General features: G+C 50.1%; 1 long non-coding RNA gene across 1 annotated transcript; it reads right to left on the bottom strand.

Moving 5' to 3' along the window:
• Positions 1-2,371: 2,371 nt before the first annotated feature.
• LOC111771334 (uncharacterized) lies at positions 2,372-15,328 on the bottom strand. Its single transcript, XR_002805118.2, has 3 exons — positions 15,061-15,328; positions 11,114-11,233; positions 2,372-7,492 (listed from the first exon to the last, which is right to left on the bottom strand). It is a non-coding gene; the product is annotated as an uncharacterized lncRNA (long non-coding RNA).
• Positions 15,329-17,566: the final 2,238 nt, after the last annotated feature.

Genomic DNA, 17,566 nt, shown 5'->3' with positions numbered 1-17,566 from the left:
GGAGGCTGAAGTCCAAGATCAGGGTGCCGGCAGGCTTGGTTTCTTCTGAGGCCCTCTCCTTGCCTTGCAGATGGCTGCCTTCTCCCACGGTCTTCCCTCTGTGTGTGTGGATCCCTGGTGTCTCTTTGTGGGTCCACATTTCCTCTTCTTATAAGGGCCCCAGTCATATTGGAGCAGGGCCCAGCCTAATGACCTCATGGAACTTCATCACCTCTTTAAGGCCCTTATCTCCAAATACAGTCCCATTCTGAGGTGCTGAGGGATTAGGACGTCAACAGATCAGTTTCAGGGGACACGGGAATTTGTGGCCATCTTCAGTTGCCACGTTGGGTTCCAACTTGTCCACGTGCATAAGCTCTTCTCTTTGTGAGGCTGCTGGAGATATTGCAAAATAAATTCATAATCTCTCAAAGTAATACGAGTGTGATGGATAAAAATTCAAATAATAAATAAAGAACTGATTCAGAAAGCATAAGAAGAGAGAGTGAGAGACCCCGCCACGCCCCACATCAAAAGAGCTCGAGAGAACGATTTTTAGGGAAAACTCTGCTGGGGCGTGAGGAAGATAGTTCTTTCATTGGGAACACTTCTGTGTTGTGATAATTGCCATTTTAACACCTATTTACCTCTATCTTCTTAAACTGGAAAAAGGAAAGGGTGTTAACTGGGGCATAAGTGTTCCCCAAAATATTAATGTCAGTTGTCTGAATAGTGGAACTATGGGTACTTTCTCTCTTTTTAAAACTTGCCTGTACTTTTCCATGCTTTCTCTGAGTATTTCTTTCTTTTATAATGGAAAAAACAAACAACACAGAAATGTTCTGGGACAGACTGGGCCATTTTTCTTCCCACTCTTTTGTCCCGGTGAAGTCTGGTTTGAGACCAACAAATGGTACCTGGAAGGAAATAGAGGCCCACAGGGCGTAATAAAACCCAAAGGCGTGGGGTGGCCGGCGTGGTGGGGAAAAGCATCTGTCAGAGGCTGGTCAGGACCGGGCCCAGGACACATACTTCCGGAGCGGGAGCTAGTCCAGCTCATCAAGTGCAGAACAGCAGGAGGCTGTGCGTTCAGCTGCCCAGGGCAGGGCGGACAGGGCCCAGCGCTTTGCAGCCGCCAGCCCAGGGAACGGCATGTCTCACTGAGCTGCCAAATGTTGCTGGCTTCAACTCCTGCAGCCAGCTTGCCCTTTGACCCTTGAGCTGCCTCAGTTTCCCCATGCTAACCTGATTAACTATTGGCTCTCCTTCCAGTTTTAAGAGAAATTTCAAGATGTGGACTCTTATGGCTTGAGGTTTTTCCTCCCTCCCTTCCTTCCTTCTTCCTTTCTTTCTTCCTTTCCTTCCTCCCTCTCTGTCTCTCTTTCTTCTTTCCTTCTAGTGGGGAAGGAGAGAAAGGAGGAAAGAGAATGGGCAAGAGGAAAAAAATCACAAATACTTTCTCTTTAGGTAACGAGCCACCTTATCCTACGATCTCGCTGACCCAGCCCTCAGAAACCCCTGAGGTCTCTTGGAGAGTGTCCCTGTGTTTAATCCAAAGCACAGTCTGGCTTGGCTTTGCCAGCAGGAGGGGCCTTCCTGGCTTTCCCTGAGGGAGCCGGGAGGGACCCCATCTGGTGATGAGGCAGCCTGTCTGGCTCAGGCCCGCGCAGCTGGAAGATGAAAGGAGCAAAGCCAGTGAGGCTGTGCTGGGAGGCACTGGCGCAGGTACTTTCCCGCTTTTGAACTTCACAACTGGACCTCTCCGTGCCCTGAGGGGCTCCCGGAGCCCACCTGTCACCAGCGGCGAGCTGGATGAGCAGAGCATCTGATGGATGCTGGAGTAGGAAAGCTGGCCACGAGACACTCCTGCCAATAAGGACAATGACGCCTTGCTCCTGAGTGGCGCTGCCTGGCCACAAAATGCTCTCACATTAGGTTGCCTTCCCGGGAGCAAATCTAGAAAGTTCTGTTTGAAGGATAAAATAATGCATTCACCCAGGAGTCCACAACTGATGATGTCTTTGATGTAAATTGCTTTTTTCTAAGAAATGTGAATGTTGTGTGCTATGCACAGACTCACAGGTTGCATACCAGCTGACGCTTCGGCTTCTCAGGAGCCCCTGCTCAGGCTGTCAGGCGCTGTCTGAGTCACACAGGTGTGCCCGACGCACCGTTGTCGCTCGACTCTGAGGAATTAACGAATTAACGAATAGGAAGAGTGCTGGAGGATTGGAGCCGGGCAAACTTATCCAGATCTTTTTAAAAGAAACAAAACAGGTTTTAACATCCACATTTTGGCGAATTTGATGTCAATTCACAAGAAAATTCTACCAAAAGTTGTTATCTTAGTTGATTTTTAAGTACTTAGGGGGAAAAAGCAGACTTCACTAGGTGCCGTTGATTATTTATTAAAAATGATCTCAGGGATTCCTGTGCAAAGATAAGATTAAAGCTGGATTACAGCATCTTCCTCTCTCAGTGCTGATACCAAAACCAAAGCCTTTATCAGAAAGGAACATTATGGACCATTTCACTCAAGGATAGATGCAAAATCACTAAACGAAAGATTAGCAAATGAAATACCAACATGGCATTAAAACATAATATACTACAGGGGGGCCGGTCCCATGGCCTAGTGGTTAAGTTCGTGCGCTCCACTGCGGTGGCCCAGGGTTTTGCTGATTCAGATCCCAGGTGCGGACATGGCACCGCTCATCAGGCCATGCTGAAGTGGCGTCCCACATAGCACAGCCAGAGGGACCTACAACTAGAATATACAACTATGTACTGGAGGGCTTTGGGGAGAAGAAGATTGGCAACAGATGTTAGCTCAGTTGCCAATCTTTAAAAAATTATATATATATATCTATCTATACACACACACACACACACACACACACATATATACACTACATTTAATTGGGCTTATCCTGGGATGGCTTAATCCTAGAAAACTACAAATATAACTTACTATATTAACAGATTAAAAAACCATCCAGTCATCTCAATAGGCGCAATAGGTTTATCTTGATAAATTTGAACACTATTCATTCTAAAAACTGTTTCTAAATTAAGAATAAAGATAATTTCTTTGATAACAAGTATCTATAAAAAAAACTAAACAAATAAAATCCTACTAGGGGAAATACAAGAAGCATTTCCTTTAAAATCGGGAATGAGACCAGGATGCCCATTATCATGAGTTCTATTGTGCTGGAGGACCTTATAGTTCAGTGAGACAAGAAAAAGAGATTAGTGGCGTGAAGATTGGAAAAGAGGTAATAAAACTCAGTATTGGCAGGTGACATGATTGCTATATAGGAAACCCAAAAGAATCGACATGCAATTATTAACATGCATGTGTACAAAAGTTTAGCAAAATTGCTGGATATAAGATTAATATACGAAAGTCAGTATGGCCTTTCTGTATACCAGCAGCAAACAATTAGACATGTAATTACTATTGAAGATGATATCCTAGGATATCCGGTGTCTAATAAGAACATCAGAGACTATCAAGAAGCTACCAAAATACGTGCAAGACCTCTATGGGGAACATTGTAAAATTATGTTAGAGGTGGTGAAGACTCAAATAAGTAGATCTATCAAACTCATGCAGAGGAAGACTTCAGATCATGAAGATGTCAGTTCTCCCAAAATTGATCTATAGATTCAGTGCAGTCCCTATCAAAATCCAAGCAACGTTTTTCATAGAACTTGATAAAATCATTCAAAAATGTATATGGAAGAAGTAAAAGGCCAAGAATAACGAGCTGCTTCTTAAGAGGAAGAGCAGGAAGGTGGGGGTATGCCCCACCACACATCAGGACATACTGTGAACCTCCAACAAGACAAGGTGGCATTGGTGTAGGGACAGCAAACTGACCAATGGCCCAGAAGAGAGGGCCTCTCGAAAGACCCACGCACGTGTATCAGTCAGCTCGGGCTGCCATAACAAAACGCCACAGACCACGTGGCTGAAACAACACACTATTGTTTCTCACAGTTTGGGAAGCTGGGAAGTCCGAGATCAAGGTGCACACTGGGTTCCTGGTGACAGCCTTCTTCCTGACTTGCGGGTGGCCGCCTTCTCACTGTGTCCTCACACAGCAGAGCATGCTGGTCTCTCTTCCTCTTCCCATATGGACACCAACCCCGTCACGCGGGCCCCACTCTCACGACCTCATCTAAACCTGAGTGCCTCTCAAACTTCCCACCTCCAAACACCACCACACTGGGGTCAGGGCTTCAACATACGAACTTGTGGCGGGGGGGGGGGGGGGGTGGCCACAAACATTCAGTCCATAAGACCATGTAAGGGAACTTGGAATATGACAGAAGTTGCATATTACGCTGGTGGGAGAAGAGAGATTGTTCAATGAATGGGACTCAAGAAAAAGATTATTCATGTGGGAAAAGATGCATTGTCCGTACTTGATGCCATACACAGTTCCAGAAGAATTAAGGGCTTAAATGTCATAAAAAAAACTTTAACACTCTTAGCAGAAAATATAGGTGGATATATTCAAGACTGAGTACCAAAAGATTGCTTAAACAAGACACAAAAATTATTGACAATAATATAAAAGCATAATACATTTGACTATACTATACTTAAGAACATCTGTTCTTCAAAAGTTATCTTAAAGAAAGTGAAAGATACTGGTTATAAACTGGAGAAAAGATAGAGATGACGCTCATAACTAACAATGGATTAGCGTCAAGAATATATAACGAACTTTCGCAAACCAATAAGAAAAACACAAACAATTCTATGGAAAATGAGCAAAAGACATGAATAGACATTTCACAGAAGAGGAAACACATATGGCCAATAAACACAAGAAGAGATGTTCGGCATCTTCAGCAGATGAAAACAGACAAAGGTACGTTACAACCTCAATGAGAATTGAACAGAGAAAGGTACGTTACAACCTCCGTCAGAATCTGTCTTACCCCTGTTCAACTAGCAACTAAAAATCTGACAACACCAAGCGCTGGGAAGATTGTGGAGCCACAGAATCTCTTATACTGGTAGGTGTGTATATTTGTGAAACACTTTGGAAAACAGTCTGACCTTATTCCCTAATATTGAACATCCACATATGTTCGCATATTACCCTATGACCCAGTAGTTTCACCGTTGGGTACGTACTCAAGAGAAACTCTTATGCACGTAAAATAGGAGACTTGAACCAAAATTCTCATAGTAGCATTTTTCACAATAGCAATAACCTGGAAACAACCCAAATGTCCATTAACGGAAAAGGGAATGGGTAATTGTGGTATATTCACACTGTGGAATATTATACAGCAGAGAAAGTGAATGAACTATAACCATACACAATATGGATAATCTTAGTAACATAATATTTAGTGAAAAAAAGTTAGCCTGGAAAAGCAACATATATTGTCCTTTTTATAAAGTGTAAAATAACTAAAGTTCTATAAAAGAATATGTTTTTGAAGTACATGTAGATGCAATAAAACTTATTTTACAGGAAAGCACCAGTGGTGACGGACACAGGATGAAGAATGACTGCGTCGGGTAGGTGGAGCCAAGAGGCTGTGATGGAGTGGGGCCATATGGTACAGGTTATTGTTAGGATCCTAGCTTTTGCTTGGATCTGTTGGGTTCACGGGTGCTTATTGTATTACTTAGAAGAACTAAAAAAAGCAAGCCATGTATGGACTTGTAGTGAGTGTGTCACAAACCAAGGACTACAATCAGTTCAGTTCGTGCACTTGAGTTCCAATGAAAACAAAAAGAAAAATTGTAAGTTGGACAATAGTTAAGATGAAACTGTATCAAATTCACTTTCAATTCAGGTCAGTTCGGTTCATTTACCACATATCTGCTATATCCCAAAGCACTCTCCCAGCAGTCCTGAATAATGGATTGAAATCCACCTGCAAGGAGATGTCAAGAGTCCCCTGGACGTTGACCTCTCCATCTCACAGACGGCCAGGCTGGAAGGGAGAATCCTGCAGCACGAATAGCCTGGCCCAGGCTTCACTGCTTGGATGAACGAACTTTGTAGCTTCTGCCCACGTGGTCACTTGCTTGAGGGTCAAATCCCGAGTGAGAGCACCCACATGTCCAAGCAAGGCTCTTGCTTCCTGATGGGCCTGCGGCGGGTGGAGGAGGCAGCCTGCTGGCAGCGCCTCCAGGAAGCTGGTAGGCTGGTACCTACATTTACTACATCAGCGGGATGGCTCACCAAGCGGAAGGAGAAGGGATGTTAGGTGGCCGAAACAGAACTCATAGTCACTATATATTTAAGTATCATGTTATTAGTGGTTATAATAATAGCTACCATTTATCAAGTGTCCACTATGGGTCAGTCTACTAAAATACATTATTCTCCAACTAGACTCTAAGCTGCAAGAGGGCATGGCCTCTGTCTGGGCTGTGTTCCCGGCACCTAGATCAGAGCTTGGCGCCCGGTAAGCCCTCAGGAAATATTCCAGTGACTGGCTGCCCAGCCGCCAGTGATGAAGTGAGGCAGGTGCTGCCTCTGAAGGAGAGGCCGCGTGAGCTCGTGTTCTGCTCACGACCCCATGCTGCACTCAGCGGTTCTGCCCACCCCTCTTCCTAAGCACCTCTCAGGGCCGCCCTCCCCAGCTTCTTCCGGGTCCCCCTCCTATTCCGGCCCTTGGCCGCTCTTGCCTGGCTTGTTGCATGATCTCTTCCCGGGCTCCTGGTATCTAGTTTTTACCTTTACCAACTACTTCCTGCATTACCACCAGGGTTTCATTTTAAAAACATGGATCTGGGTTCTGACTCACTGCATCTGTGAAGTTGGATTTGGGGAGCAGCTTCCCAAAGGGGCGGGAACCATGCCGGGCGGTCAGTTCACAGCAGAAGGAGAGTCCTACGTGTATGGGAGAGGCCCCCGGAAGTGTATTCAGGTGTTCCTGGGACCACAATTTAAGAATTACACAATTTACATTAATTTAAAAAATCTAGGGCTGGCCGCGTGGCCAAGTGGTTAAGTTCTCGCGCTCTGCTGCAGGCGGCCCAGTGTTTCGTTGGTTCAAATCCTGGGCGCGGACATGGCACTGCTCATCAAACCACGCTGAGGCAGCGTCCCACATGCCACAACTAGAAGGACCCACAACGAAGAATATACAACTATGTACCAGGGGGCTTTGGGGAGAAAAAGGAAAAAATAAAATCTTAAAAAAAAAAAAGAGGAAAAAAAAAAACTACATTTATTGAATCACATGCTTTGTACCTGGTGTTTTAACTATAACAGTTTGTTGAATTCTCGCAATAATTCTTTGAGGTAGGCCATTCTGGTTCCATTTTACAGATGGGCATATTAAAGCTCAGAGACATTAGGAAGGTGCCTGAGGTCACACAGCTAGGGAATGGTGGAGTTAGGATTCCCCACTCCACACCACCCCTTATCTTTCTGGCTCTAAAGCGTCTTACTCACAGATAAGTACATCCAGAAGAACACGTCCATAGCATATTACGTGATGCATTGGAGGAAACGGGCTGCTGGATCTGGAAAAGACAGACAGAGACCTTCAAATAGTGAGCTCCCGGACTCTGGGAGACCCATGTGGAGGCAGGAAAACTGAGCAAAGGGCTCCTTCCTTGAGAAGTTGGGTGAATGACCTGTAACTTCATAGCCCTTTCTTTTCCATCTCCTGCTGTTTATTCCTGAGCTACTCAATTCTAGTTAGCCTTTCCGCTGGGTGGAGGGAGGGTGAGAAAACGGTGGGAAAAAGAGAATTAACTTAAGATCAGTTAACTAGTTTAGCTGTCACGAGAGAGGCAGAGCTCCTGAAGTGGCCGTTGCTGGGAGCGACGGATCCCTGCCTTGCTGTGGACTCCGTGGTCATAGGGTCTTAGTATGGCGCTCATCCACTCCCACGTCACCTGTGCCGTGCGGGGTCCAGCTCAGAGACCTGGACCTCCTCTGAATCAGCATAGATTGCTGTCGAATTTTCCTCTACGAATGTTCTCGCAGCTTTATTTTCAAGAGCAAAACATTTGGGGGAAGAAAGTTTGACTCAGATTTTTCAGGCAAAATGATTATAAATTGTCTGGGGCTGAGACTAGGAACAGGGAGTGACTGCAAATGGGCACAAGGGATCTTTCTGGGGTGACAGAAATGTTCCAAAATGGATTGTGGTGATGGTTGCACAACTCTCTAAATTTACTAAAAACCATTGAATGTGCATAAGTTATTCCTTCCTTACTTGTAACTGCAAAGCAGTTACAAATGATTGTAAATACTGGAAAAATCTACACCAAATAGCAGTGGCTGCCTTACAGAGAGCACACTGTGGTAGGCGATGGGGCGGGCAGGGGTGACCCAGCCGTGCTCCTGCGTTACAGAGCTGGTAGTTCAGCCTAGTGGGGAGAGGGCCGTGAATGCAAATTGCTCTGTCCCACAAAAGCATGGGGTTCAACCGTCCCAAAGAGGGAAAAACCAGAATCAGGAGGGACTTCAGGAGGCTTTGATGGGATCCAGAGGAAGATGAGAATCTGAGGCAGAATTTGTGAGACTAGAGACAGGAAAAGGAAGACTGCGGGCCACGCACAGTTCCACTGAGAATTAGGAGAGGCCAGGGGTGGGGGACAGATGTGGGTAAGACAGTCCCCCTTCCTAGGCACCTGGTGACCCAGCTGGTCCAGAATAGGCCCAAAGTGGCCATGGCAGGGGTGGCTGGTTGCTACCACACTCCTTTGGCCGTGTGGTCATGTGGAATGCTTGCAAGGCTGGGCTTCATAACTGGGGAGGATGTGGTCACTGGCTAGTAAGTGGCAAAACCAGTATTTGGACTCGAGAAGTGTGACTCTAGTGCTTGGTCCTCAACACAACCCCTGTGTTGCCTGCTTTACTGGAAAGGAAACCGAGGCTCAGAGAGGCTGACTGAGAGCCCAAGGTCACACAGCAGAAAACAGTGGGGCTGTGATTTAAATCCAGGTCTTCTGGTGCCAAAGTTGAGGCTGATCCCACTAACGTCACCTTGCTGGTGCTAAGGAGGGCATGAGGACCCAGGTAGTCCTGCTTTCATCCTCGCAGGACTCTCCTGCCTGAAGAGAGGCTGTGGCACTGAGCGAGGGCCGGGCCAGCCCTTTTTTTCAGCTGCAGGCTGGGGCTTCAGGGGGTGAGTAAACTCTCCTCAGTTTGGCTCTCCATAAAGAGGAGCCTTGAGACTCTCCTAAATACTCCTTTTGGGGTGCTTGTCATTTATCCCAACAGGAAATGGCTTGACAAGGTGCCTGCCCGGCATCTACAAAGGATACCGGCCACGAAGGGCCAAGGGGAGAGCATGAGGCGATTTTCACCCTTCCAACTCACCTCCTCCAGGTTGTGCCCTTCTCGCTTCTTGGGTTGAGTTCTTGTTCTTTTATGCAATGTGCCAACACGCCTTGAACATGTACCAGAACCAATGTTCATTTGTGGCTCAATGTCTACACTCAGCCCCTGAGCTGGCTAGTGATCTGAGCCGGTGTAGACACACTCCACACAGTGCTCGACTCCCTCCTGAGTGATGTGGGGAAGCACAGGGACCATGGGAGGAAGGAGGGGAGCACCGTGTGCCCAGCCTCGGACGCCCTGCAGGAACCCGGGAGTGGGCACTATTACCCCTGTCTTATCAGGAGGGAACCTGGATGGAGAGAAGGGAATCCAGTCCTCAGTGTGTCCACCGACCCTCCTCCATTCCCTGAGATGCTGGGGTGGGTGGACCATCTTCTCCGTTCCACTCCCGCCACAGCCCCTTCACTCCCAGGAGACAGCACTGTCTGCGACACTGTTGTCCCCCAACAGGAGGAAACTCCTGCCCCTCCACAACTCCTGGGACTCTCGTCTCCGGTCCTGGTGAGACACCCACTCGCAGGGCCTGCCCCGGACCTGCCTTTATTCCCAGAGCGGCTCCTCTTCTAGAATCTTTACTCCAACCAACGCTTCGCTCTCTGACCACAGCCTCCACAGCTGGCCTTCTTAGCTCAGCCCCGCTGGAGCCCCGCACGTTGCCTGTAGATGGGCCTTGGTTCAGCCTCAGGGGATGTTGGGTGTCATCCACCTGCCACTTGACCGGGTCCTCTAACTGGCTCCCCTTAAGGACTGTGCAAACCTTCACCACCTTCCTCAAGTCCTCTGTCCCACCACTGGTCCCCATCACCCACTTCACTGAGCAAACTGCCCTGGGTGGGGTGGTCAGCGCACTCGCCCTCTGAGTTTATATTGATTTATTCGTGAATTTGTCTCTCCAACTTGACTGTGCCCTTCTTTGGATCAGGATCTGTCCCTTGCTCCTCTTCGCATCCCTGGTGCCTGACACAGTGCCTGGAACCTCTAAGGGTAGAGCAGAGTGGCCAGGCGGGCTAATCGCAGAGGCTGGTTTGGGGAGGTGCCCCTGACCCTGTTCTGTGAGCCAGAGCAGCTCAAAGGCTGCCTCCCAGGATCTATGAGCTGCTCAGCTGGCACTGAAGCAAGAGAAAACCCGTACCTGCTCTCTGCGTTCTAAAACCCTACGCTGGGAGATGAAGTACAAAACGCAGCCCATTCAGTCCCTTACAGTGAGTTTCCATGGCAACATGGCCAAGGCCTGGTGCGGGACAGCCTGCCTCACTGGAGCAGGCCTGAGTCCCACCTGTGTGTGTGGCAAGGGCTCCCCTGTTCTTCTCTCTCCACGTGGGTAGGTGTACATTCCTTTCCAAGTCTCTTCTATGCTGCTTCCCGCACTTAATAGCAGTGGAAACCATGAGCTTCCCTGAAGATTTGAGAGCTTGGGGGAGGGGGCAGTACAGCACGCACCCTGAAGACAGGGGCTGCACCCACACGCCCTAGACTCCTGCGCCCTCCCGCAAGCACCCACCCCCCCCCCAGAGTCAGCTCATCTGGGTGGAGCCAGGGATCTTTCGGCCTCTTTCCTCTGTGAGGGGGTCTCGGACAGATGTGTCAACACAATTTTTGAAGGTTTCTCTCCTCTCTCCCACCCCTCTGAGCTTCGTGGTCAAGAATTGGCTTTTTGGGGTTCTCACTTTCCTTTTCTGAACAATGAAAGAGCCAGATGCAATGACAGGAAGTTCTAAGCATACTGCATTTCTGCCGGCTCCCATCCCCTTCTCTCTACCCTCCCTCCCCATCCCCCTTCCCTGTCCCACCTGGCTCCAGGTGGCCCAGTCCTTCCAGCTCTGCCCATTGACCTCCTGGTCTCCTTGGAGTGAGGTCCTGGGGGTCTCCTCGTCTTTCTCTTGGGTGTTTGGATTCTGCCCCTGTCCATCCTTGAATGAAGAAGAGGATAGAGGAAGAATGTGAACAGACCAGGCTGGAAGATGGCAAGGTTGCCCACCAAATTATGGAGTCTGCCCTCACGGTCCCCCTCCCAACCCCAACTCAACTGGGCTTCCTTCTCTTGCCTCTGGGACTCGCCCCCCCAGGGCCTTTCCCCATGATTTCCCATCCCACCCGCCCTGTCCCAGGCGCTCCTGCTGGGCATTGCCTCCACAGGAGCCAGCCCAGCGCCCCTGCCTCAGCCATGCCTGGCTGCCTTCAGTTCTCGCCTCACTTATGGGCTGAGACGGTGGAACAAGACGGTGCTTATCAGCTACCAGCTCAGAGCTGAGAAGTCGAGCCTGGCCCCAGTAGAGTGCTCTGACTTGTGGCATCCTCTGTACGGGGCGGTTTATGGCTTCGTGGAAGAGCAAGGGAGGAGCTGTTGCCCACCGGCTTCAAATCACCCTGTCCTGCTCAGATGGGTAATCCAAGGGGTCGGGAAGGCTGCCTTTGAAGCCCAGTTTGGAAACGGAGGCTGATGGAGAAGTGACGGGACATGGGGTCTGGGGAGCAAAGGCAGGCACTGCCAGGACCACCTTGAGATGGGCCCGCCTTGAGATGGGCCCGCCTTGAGATGGACTTGAGCTGCTGGTTCTGTTTCTCTGTGTGACCTCTGACTACTTTATTTTCCTTATGTGTAAAAACGTTGATAAAACCTACCTCACGGGGTTGTCTAGACAGAGACTTAACAAGATGACAATGAGGAAGCAGCTAACATAAAACGCATGTCTGAAGCCCAGCTTTACACTTATTCCCTGAGGGGCAAGATTTCAGAGGAGACTCGAGCAAGAGGACGCTCTCAGGTGCTCAGCAATTCCTACGGCCCCAGAGGACCCCCCCAGCCCGCGTGCAGACACCCGCAGGGGAGAGCGTGGCAGAGGAAAGGTCAGCGACCTTGAGTGAGGTCAAGGGCAGCCACCAGCTTGGAAGTTCAGTGTCTTGCACGTCCTGACTGCTCAGCAGTCCTGTTGTTCGTGTCTTTCCACTCCATAATGCTTAGCTGCTCCAAACTTTCCCACTATTTTTATCCCATTTTCCAGCTGAGGAAACTGAGGCATGGAGAAATTAAGTAACTTACTTGCCCAGGGTCATGCAGCTAGTAACTGGCAGAGCTGGGATTCAAACCAAGGCAGTTTGATTCCAGAACGGATGATCTTAACCGCTACAATATTTTGTCTCTATTTTTTACAAAAGAAGCTCCCTGGCCCCTGCCTCATCCTCCGGTTAATTTTCCTTCTCTTCTTCCCCTCCCACTGGGCCTCTCCGCAGAGTCTGGCTCCGCCTTTCCCTCCCTGGGGCTCCACGGTTTGTTGGACAACCCCGGACTTTCCTGAATTGACCCCCTGGAGGGCTATTCAAAGTCCGAAAACTGCCAAGCTCGGTGGCTTTACCCAGTTCTCATTCCTTCCCGTGAAGATGGCATCTTGTTTTCATCCTCCAACACTGTGTAAAATGGCTTGTTGGACTCTGGGAAAATGCCAGATGCTTTCTGGAATATTCCTGCTGCTCTCCCATCCCAAACGCACCCCATTCTTTTCTGCTTATGGTTTTCTGCTGGACATTTCCCCTGGAGGACCATATCCTAGGACACCCTGCTTGCTCCGGCCCAAGGGGACACCTCCCCCTCACCACCCAGGTGCAGAGCAAGGCGTTCTCGTCCTCTGCGCGTCTGTAAAAAGCCGCTGCTTTTCCTGTTTCTGTGACTCTAGAGTTGTTACAGGCTAAACTCCTCCTCCTCCTCCCCCTGACCCTCCTCCTCCTCCCCCTGACCCTCCTTCTCCTCCCCCTGACTCTCCTCCTCCCCCGACTCTCCTCCTCCTCCCCCTGACCCTCCTCCTCCTCCCCTGACCCTCCTCCTCCTCCCCCTGACCGTCCTCCTCCTCCCCCTGACTCTCCTCCTCCTCCCCCTGACCCTCCTCCTCCTCCCCTGACCCTCCTCCTCCTCCCCCTGACCCTCCTCCTCCTCCCCTGACCCTCCTCCTCCTCCCCCTGACTCTCCTCCTCCTCCCCCTGACCCTCCTTCTCCTCCCCCTGACCCTCCTCCTCCTCCCCCTGACTCTCCTCCTCCTCCCCCTGACCCTCCTCCTCCTCCCCTGACCCTCCTCCTCCTCCTCCCCCGACTCTCCTCCTCCTCCCCCTGACTCTCCTCCTCCCCTGACCCTCCTCCTCCTCCCCTGACCCTCCTCCTCCTCCCCCGACTCTCCTCCTCCTCCCCCTGACCCTCCTCCTCCTCCCCTGACTCTCCTCCTCCTCCCCCTGACTCTCCTCCTCCTCCCCCTGACTCTCCTCCTCCTCCCCCTGACCCTCCTCCTCCCCCTGACCCTCCTCCTCCCCCTGACCCTCCTCCTCCTCCCCCTGACCCTCCTCCTCCTCCCCCGACTCTCCTCCTCCTCCCCCTGACCCTCCTCCTCCTCCCCCTGACCCTCCTCCTCCCCCTGACCCTCCTCCTCCTCCCCCTGACCCTCCTCCTCCCCCTGACCCTCCTCCTCCTCCTGTTTCTTTTCCTTTAACATCTTGGGATATATTTACTCAGAACAGAGTGGCTTCTCTCTATCCTTGTCTCTTGCTTGATTTTTTTTCTTTGTCAGTTTTCAAAATAATAAATTAATGTATTAGCATCCCTAGCTGATAACGAATTAAAAAATTTTTTTAAAGTATCATTACAGACTCATGGATTTAAATATATTCGAGCTGTTTCAATCTATTGAAGGTGCTATCCTTATCGATACCCACTGCCATGTCTCTGGCCAGGGAGAGCCCCTTCGTGCTGGCTCCTGAGTCCTTGTGACACAACCCTACTTACCTTTAAGTGCTTCCTCGCTATCTGGGGTGACAAGTCTCTCGCAGCTACATCATTGTCAGGGGCCTTCTGTATCAGTGATGGTGCGAGAGGCCTAACGGAGTATTTAAAAGAGCTCCTTACAAGGATCCCTTTCCCCAGGGCAGGGAGAAGGGATAGGAAGGTGGGAGTAAATCTCTTCCGTGTTTCAGGGTTGTTCAGGAGGGTTTGAGCTGAATTCCTTCAGGTTGGGGAATGGCCAGGGCTGATGTTGGGAGGGGCCAACCCAGAAAGGGGCAAGGAAGTTTCCCCAAGAAAGGTAAAGGGCTGGGTTCCGGGTTTCTGAGGGTGGCAGAGAGCAAGCCACGGTCCCCTTGGAGCCTGGGAGCTGCCAGACCTCTGCCGGGGTGGCCCATAGATGCAGGAGGCCACTAACAGGGGGCCATGGGCGAAGGGGCTCCTCCAGAGGCATCCCTGTTCCCAGGCATCGCTGGGCAGAAACAGAGCTGCCCAGCCTGGGTAACGGGCATCTCAGAAACGATTTCCTGGTTTTCTACAAGTTCTGCTCTCAGGTCTTGCACAGCCCTCGGGAGGGGGAGGCTAAATTTGACACCACCCTGGGAAGGGGCTCAGAGCCAGATTTAATTTAGTTTACAAACAGTCATGAGGCAGTTCTCATATCTGAGGGCAGGTCCCCAATTCTGAGACACACTCTGACGGAGGACATTTTGTTCCCTCAAACTAAGTCTCTGGGGAATGGGAGGTGGTTCTTTCTCCAGGTGTAGAGAAGAGAAAGAGGAGAACCAGTTCTTTAAAACCCTTCATCAATGCCAGCAATGACGATTTCCTTGAGCCCTATTATCCCCAAAACTCCAGTCTTACCCCTGCTCCCCTTTCGAGCCCCTCTTGCCATCCCCTCCTCCGCCACACTCCTTATTGAACTCCAGCCACCTGAAACCCCTTGCAGATTGAGGAGTATGCCATGTGCTCTCTCACCTCTGGGCCTCTGCACATGTAGGTGTATCCGTTAGGGTCAGTCCACAGTTGTCTGGAAGGCAAATTCCTTTTAACTTTCTGCTCCACCATTCTCAGCAGTTGGCTTCCATCCTCGAGTTTGCTTTATGGTACAAAATGGCTGCTGGAATTCCAGCCATCAGTTTCACGTACTAGGCAGGAAAATGGAGGAACCAGGCTGCATCTCCCAGACGAGATAGACCTCCTTCCAAGAAACCCGGTACAGTTCCATTTATACCTCATTATTCCTTACTAGCTACAAGGGAGTCTGGGAAATGTAGTCTTTTAGTTGGACACTGCCCACCAGGATAAAATGATATTCTAATTGCAAGGGAGAAGTGATAGATGGATATTGGACACAAACGTGCTCTGTTGAGCCTTTAGCCCTCAGCTTAGATATAGCTTCCTTTAGGAGTCAGCCTTCTTCTAGGTGCTTCCTCAGCCCCAGACTCACCCGTTATCACAGCGCCTTGCACCTGATGTTTCAACTGTCAGACTCTCTTGAACAGTGAGCTCCGGGAAGGCAGGGACTGTAGGTGCTCAAATGATGCTTACGAAATGAACACATGGAGGCTGGGGCAGCATCATTCTAGAACATTTCACACTAATTCTCCCTGTTCAGGATGCTGTTATAACGCCCAATTGATCTTACTGTTTTTTTTTTTTTTCACTTCTGAGTCATTACCACAAACATGTACCCAAAGCTCTTTTCTTGAAAGAAAAAGCATCTCTTCCCAAACCACTGGGGACGGCACGTGATCTGCACCTTCAGAGCTTAGAGAACAACTGGCATATCCAGAACAGCATCCAAGACTGTCTGGATGGCAGCTTGTATGGTAATAAAATAAAAAGTAATTTATAAGTGGCAAAGAATTTGAACTGAAGTATAATTCCATTTTGTGCAGAAAGCCAAGCTGTTCCGCATAATTTGTCATCCAGCCAGGGCTCTCTGACTTGCTCAAGCCAAAGGCTCCTACCTCCTCCCCATCTCTGACTGGCTCCTTTTAATTTAATTCTAAGTGGCAGGGCTCCCAGTATCCCCAGTAAAGATGTTTTTTATCTCTCAACTGAGCCAGCTGGTCTAGTCTCTTTGCAAGTGACTGAGCTGGGATAAAAAATCTTGGCCAGACTATCCCAGAAACTTGCTCCCAGAAAAAGTCCCTTCATGGTTTTCAGTTATCTATCACTCAGCCCACTTCAAAATGCAGGGGCTTAAAACCACAACTTGTTATTTCTCATGATTGTGTGGGGCTCAGCCAGGCAGTTCTTCTGCTCCACGTGTGTTGGCTAGATCACCACGTGCCTGCATTCAGCTGGGAGCCCACCTGTGGTTGGAGCATCCCAAATGGCCTCTCCTCCCCCAGGGCCTCTCTCCACGTGGCCTTGCATCGTTCAGGAGCCTAACTCGGGCTGCCTTCAGCACAGCAGCTGGCTTTCAAGAGGGCACTTTCCAAGAGAGCAAGCGCCAATTTGCAAAGGCTTATCAGGCCCGATGCTTGCTAATGTCCCATTGGCCAAAGCAAGTCACATGGCCAATCTGAGAGTCAGTGAGAGAGGGGGATACACAGGCCACGGATGCTGGGAGGCGGGTTCCTTGGGCCACCATGAAGCAGTCTACACACTGGCCTCTAAGGAGAGCAGCGCAGCAGCCAGGGGTAGACCGGCCTGGGGAGAGCTGTGCTCCTCTTAGTGTAGATTACACACCATTATTCTTTGAGCCCCAGAGGCAGAGCCAGTGGCTGAGAGTGACAGGGGGACACCTTAGAGTTTGAAGAGGAACTGCCCAACAGGGAGACGCGTGCTTTGCGGGATAGTGAGCTCCCTGTCACGGGACGTGTGCAGAGAGAGCCTGGCCCACATCTTCGGGGGAGGCCCCGGGAGCTCCTGCCAGGGCGGAGTAACCACAGCTCCCTTTCAAGTCGGAGTCTATTCCAAGCTCTTCTTCAGGCCCAGCACGCTTGTCTCACAGATGGCAGGTACACATCAGCCCGCGTGCGAGGAGGGTGGCGAGGACGGGTCACAGTCTCAGGGACAGAAAATATCTCGGTGGCTGAATCTTGAGGAACTCAGTCTCCCTGGACTCGGAACAATCCCTGTGCCCTGACTGATTGACAGCCATGCTGGGGATGAGAGGGCGGGACTTCCTGTCCTGAGGACAACAAACAGGAAGTCCTAACCGGGCTTTGGGCAGAATGTCGAAAAACCTTGCAAGGAGCACTTGGACTCTCCACGTGCTGCCCTGGGAGGGGCGGCCGAGCGGGGGAGGGGGCCGCGGGCAGGGCTCTCGGGGGACAGGCCGCACCCCTCCCCGCACTCAGTTGGAGCAGCTCCACTTTCTGTCCTCACAGACCGAGTTCTCTTGTACGAGTTTTGTTCCAAGAAAGGGTTCTAGGGCTAAAAAAATAAAAGCTTAAAGATCACCTAGAGAGATTCCGTCCTTAAGAAACATTGTCAGCTCAAGGGCCCTGCTGCCCATGGGGACACGGGG

This window comes from Equus caballus, chromosome 30 (genome assembly GCF_041296265.1).
Source record: "Equus caballus isolate H_3958 breed thoroughbred chromosome 30, TB-T2T, whole genome shotgun sequence".
NCBI classification, from domain to species: Eukaryota; Metazoa; Chordata; class Mammalia; order Perissodactyla; family Equidae; genus Equus; species Equus caballus.
This window is presented reverse-complemented; position numbering and strand designations above follow the sequence as displayed.